Source organism: Pan paniscus, chromosome 1, assembly GCF_029289425.2.
Source record: "Pan paniscus chromosome 1, NHGRI_mPanPan1-v2.0_pri, whole genome shotgun sequence".
Taxonomy (NCBI): domain Eukaryota; kingdom Metazoa; phylum Chordata; class Mammalia; order Primates; family Hominidae; genus Pan; species Pan paniscus.
The window spans coordinates 165,834,898-165,840,746 of NC_073249.2; positions in this window are offsets into that span (position 1 = coordinate 165,834,898).

Genomic DNA, 5,849 nt, shown 5'->3' on the forward strand with positions numbered 1-5,849 from the left:
ATGCAACCTGCACATCATACAGATTTCCTTTCTTTCTTTCTCTTTCCCTTTCTTTCTTTCTTTCTTTCTTTCTCTTTCTTTCTTTCTTTCTTTCTTTTTTCTTTCCTTCTTTCTTTCTTCTCTCTCTCCTTCCTTTTTCTCTTTCTTTCTTTTTTCTCTTTCTTTTCTTTCTTTCTCTCTTTCTTTTTTCTTTCTTTCTTTCAAAATTGACAAATAAAAATTGTATATAGTTATGGTGTACAGCATACTGTTTTGAAATATGTATACACTCTGAAATGACTAAATCAAATTAATTAACATATGCATTACCTCACATACTTTAATATATTGTGTGTGTGGTGAGAATACTTAACATCTACTTAGAGCTTTTCAAGAATACAATACACTTTTATTAACTATAGTCACCAGGATGCACAAAGAACAAGTTTTCTTGAACTTATTCCTCCTGTCTAACTGAAATTTTGTATCCTTTCACCAACATCTTCCCAATCTCCTCCTTCCCCCGTAACCCCTGCAAAACCCCTGGTAACCATCATTCTTCTGCTTCTATGAGTTAACATTTTTTAGATTATTGGATGCTCATTATAGCTAAATTCCTGCTCTGGAATGAAATGCTTCCCCTTTCAAATTTGTATATGGAATCCCTGACCTACAATGTTGCTGTATTTGGAGATAGGGCTTTTAGGAGATGATTAAGGTGAGATGAGGCCCTACTTTGAGAGGATTGGTGGCCTTATAAGAAGAGGAAGAGTGAGAGATATTGCTATCTCCCCATGTGCATATGCCAAAGAAAAACCATGTGAAGACACAGCAAGACGAAGGTCGTCTGCAAGCCAGAAAGAGAGACCTTACCAGAACCTAACCACACTAGCACCCTGATCTCAGACTTCCAGCCTCCAGAACTGTCAGAAGATACATTTCTATTTTTTTTTTTTTTTTTGAGATGGAGTCTCACTCTGTCGCCCAGGCTGGAGTGCAATGGTGCGATCTTGGCTCACTGCAACCTCCACCTCCCAGGTTCCAGTGATTCTCCTGCCTCAGCCTCCTGAGTTGCTGGGATTACAGGCGTGAGCCACTGCACCCAGCCTACATTTCTGTTTTTTTTAAGTCCCCCAGTCTATGGTATTTTGTTATGGCAGCCTAAGCTGAGAAGACAATGTCCAACCCCGTCCTTTCCTGACCCCATCATCCCTGCTAGAGCAGGGACAGCAGGAGCATCCCCTACTCCATCCTGTGGTTGAGGTTGGTCTAGAATTGGCCTTGCTGTTATAAGGTGTGGGATTCATTGTGCTTGAAGTGTTCTGGTGTTCACCAAGATGCAATTTTCTTTTAATGACCGGCCTTGTGCATATATTAAGGCTTCTGATGGTCTTTTCTATTGTGCTTCACTTCCCCTGTTGAGCACAACACTATACTAATCATCAGCCTGCTGGAGAAGCAATATGGCTTAATGATTAAAGATGTGTATTCTAGAGCCACCCTGCTGGAGGCTGAATCCCCAGCTCAGCTCCTTACTAGCTGTGTGACCTTGGGCAAGTTACTTAATCCTTCTGTGCTTCTTTGGTTTCCTCATTTGTGAAAGGGGTTCATAATAGTGGCTATGTAAAAGGTCCACTTCGGGATTAAATGATTTAATACATGGAAGTGCTTATAACAGTGCTTGGCACATAGTAAGCCTTATATAAAAGCTAGCCATTATTATAATTGCTTGAGTTGCACTCCATCTCTCACCCAACTTTGGTTGGCCTGCTCGCCTCACTGTCTGGGACTTGTTTCCTGTTAGAGAAGCTACCTGCTGGAGTCCTGCTCCGAGTGGATGCGTCACATGCTTGGCGATGATTCTTATCTCACTGGGAATCTCCAGACACTATAGCCCACTACTGGATTTGAACCCTTTGGGTACTGACTTAAAGGTTGAATTACTCTTTCTTGAAACACAATGCCCTACCTAACCCAGATAATAGAATGAAGATGTGAAATTAATGCAAGCAGCTTGAGGCCTTTCTCTATTCCTAAATAGTAATTAAAAAGGGAGGGCCCGGTGTGGTGGCTCATGCCTGTAATCCCAGCACTTTGGGAGGCTGAGGCGGGTAGATCACGAGGCCAGGAGTTTGATGGTGAAACCCCGTCTCTATTAAAAATACAAAAATTAGCCAGGCGTGTTGGCACACTCCTGTAATCCCAGCAACTCGGGAGGCTGAGGCAGGAGAATCTCTTGAACCCGGGTGGCAGAGCTTGCAGTGAGCCAACATCCCACCATTGCACTGCAGCCTGGACAAGAGAGCAAGACTCCATTTCAAAAAAAAAAAAAAAAAAAATGGAGGACTGTTTATTGTATCTCTATGTAAGGGCTCATCAGCCAAGTGGGCTTATATATTATCTTTGACTGGTGGTAAGAGGGAGATTAGGACTGGTTCTCAAACATGGTGAGGAAGGATCTAAACTCTCTTGAGGAACTTTTTTTTTTTCCGAGATCGAGTCTTGCTCCTTTGCCCAGGCTGGAGTTCAGTGGCACAATCTTGGCTCACTGCAACCTCTGCCTCCCGGGTTTAAATGATTCTCATGCCTCAGCCTCCTGAGTAGCTGGGATTACAGGTGTGTGACACCACACCCAGCTAATTTTTGTATTTTCAGTAGAGACGGGGTTTAGCCTTGTTGGCCAGGTTGATCTCGAACTCCTTGGCCTCAAGTGATCCTCCCGCCTTGGCCTCCTAAAGTGTTGGGATTACAGGCATGAGCCATTGCACTGGCTGAGAAACTTATTCCTAATGTGGTCTCTACATTCCACAACCAGAGCTTCTGTTTCAGTAGGTCTGAGGTGAAGTCTGGAAACGTGTATTTTTAGTAAGTGCCTCAGGTCATTCTAATGCATTTGTTTAGCTGACTTATATTTGAGAATTCCTTGGCTAGATGATTTTTCAAGGTCTCTTTTAGCCTTTGGAATGTAAAATTCCAGAATGAATAGAAAGCTGGAATACAAAGAAATAACTTAGAGCAAGGTAGTACTTTATCAAAGCATTTCCCAGGTCAATACATGACTGGCAAAAGCACAACCTGGCATGCCTATGTAAGGTTTAGTCTAGATTTTAATTTAAATGGTGTGCTAGCTAGTTCTAGTTTATAGAAACCAAAGAATTAGTAGCAGTGTCCATGTCAGAAAATGGAATCACGTTTTAATTATCACAGCCTCAATTTGTGAACAGTCTGGGAAGGGCTTCTGGCGTGCTGGTCTCATTTAATGTATTATGAAGTATTAATACTTTCTAGGAAAGATGGATAACTGACACTTTCAACAATGTTTATTTGCAGGAATGAACTACCTTGGCCAGGTGCGGTGGCTCACACCTGTAATCCCAGCACTTCGGGAGGCTGAGGTGGGCAGATTGCCTGAGGTCAGGAGTTCGAGACCAGCCTGGCCAACATGGTAAAACCCGGTTTTTACTAAAAATACAAAAAAATTAGCCTGGCGTGGTGGCAGGTGCCTATAATCCCAGCTACTTGGGAGGCTGAGGCACGAGAATCACTTGAATCTGGGAGGCAGAGGTTGCAGTGAAGTGAGATTGTGCCACTGCGCTGCAGTCTGGGTGACAGAGCAAGACTCCGTGAAGAAGAAGAAGGAGAAGGAGAAGAAGAAGAAGAAGAACAAAAGGGTAGCTAACATCTTCTAGGTGCTAACTAGAATTTCAGAATTGCTGGAAAACGAAGTATCCTTGTAGGGAAGACCTAAATCTTGGAAACGACAGCTCAGGAGAGAAAATGCCATTGTCCTGTATTTAGCCGAGACAGCCTGGGATTTGTGGAGCAAGCTAGCTAGTGTCAAGGAGGCTGCAGGCACTGCACATTAAAAGGCATCTCCCCTTTGATGAGTGTTTAATTTGGCCTTGTAAAGTGTATGAAGTGCAGGCATTTAATTTGTTTGACAGAAGCAAGCCCAAAGCACCTTCTGTAATACCGTGCCACACGGTTTCATGACTCTTACCACATGTTAGGCATAGTCTGGGAGTCTATTAAATAAGCTTTGAGTCAAAACACTAGTTTGACAAAGATCTGTTTTAATTAAAAGACACAAACCTCTCTCTCCTGAGCCTCAAGCAGGGACATAAAGGAGAGCACCATCCACCCGCCTGGCTAAGGAACCCTTTGCTCTTTCCTGTAAGAGGACAAAGATGCTTTGGGGCTGGCAGGTAGAAATCTATCAGTGGGTCCTGGAATGTCTGATGTTGCTGGCCTCCTGTAAGATTCTCTTTCTGCCAACAATGCTGGCTATCTGCCACAATATCAATTATCCCTAGCTGAGACAGTAAATGATCTAGGATACCACTTTTTAAATATTATGTTTTAACAAACTAGAATTAGGAAACTCTACAAAATTAATGCACTTTGACACCCCCTGCATCAATATCCAGATACTCATAAATCAACCATACCCATCAGGCTCTTCTGCCTCAAGCATGTTAAGTGACCATCTTTAAAAAATGTATTAAATATTTCTCCAATTGGAGTATTCTATATTTCCCTGTTATGGAGAATGCACACCTCTTGGAGAAGTGTGAGAGATGACAGAGTTGGCTATATCTAACTTGGAGTCCAAATCATGCCTCCTTTTTTTGGATTGTCCACCCTGACTTTCCATTTCTTCAGCAAAGGGCCCAAGCTTTCCTGTCCATCTCATCTCCTGCTACTTTCCCACTTGTTCTGTTCTCTACACTCCAGACACACTGGTCTTCTTGAGTTCCTCTATTATTTTATTTTATTGAGATAAAGTCTCGCTCTATTGCCCAGTCTGGAGTGCAGTGGTGTAATCTTGGCTCACTGCAACCTCCATCTCCCAGGCTCAAGTGATTCTCCCTCTTCAGCCTCCTGAGTACCTGGGACCATGGGCATGTGCCACTATGCCCGGCTAATTTTTGTATATATATTTTTTGAGACAGAGTCTTACTCTGTCACCAGGTTGGGTGCAGTGGCATGATCTCGGCTCACTGCAACCTCCGCCTCCCGGGTTCAAGCGATTCTCCTGCCTCAGCCTCCCAAGTAGCTGGGACCACAGGTGCATGCCATCATGCCCAGCTAATTTTTGTATTTTTAGTAGAGACGGGGTTTCAACATGTTGGCCAGGCTGGTCTTGAACTCCTGGGCTCAAGCAATCCACCCGCCTTGGCCTCCCCAAATGCTGGGATTATAGGCGTGAGCCACTGCACCGGGCCTCTTGAGTTCCTTTAAGAGCTTGATGTGCTCTTCTGCCTCAGGACATTTAAAAAAGGCACCTCTCTACTGAGAAATCCCATCTGACTGCTAGCCCCTACACCCCCAAACACCTTCTACTGGTTTCTTTGTTCATTCATTCATTCAACAAGTATTACCGAGGGGCTGTATATGCAGAACACTTGAGTGAATGCAACTGATTTAAAAATTCTCATAGCATCTACATTCTAATTGAGGGGGAATCAGACCATAAATAAACATAATAAATAAGTAGATTATATAGTACATTAGAAGATGATAATTGATACAGAAAAACATAAATGGGTAAGGAGTATGCAAAATGCTTGCAATTTTAAATAGGATGGTAGGAAGCTTTTATTGATACTGTTACATTTAAATTAATTCTCAATTGTCCTTAGACTTCAGCTCAAATGAACTTTCTCAGGAACATCTTACCTTCCAGGATAGTTCTATCAGTGAGTCCGAGAGTGTGTGACTAGGTCATTCCCTATTATATGCTCTCAGCATTCCCAGTACTTTTCATTCATAGTTCTTAGTACCATTTGTAATTGCATACTCACGTGATTATTTATTAAAGAATGTCCTGTCTGCTACAGTAAGCTCTATGAAGGCAAGGGTGAGATACT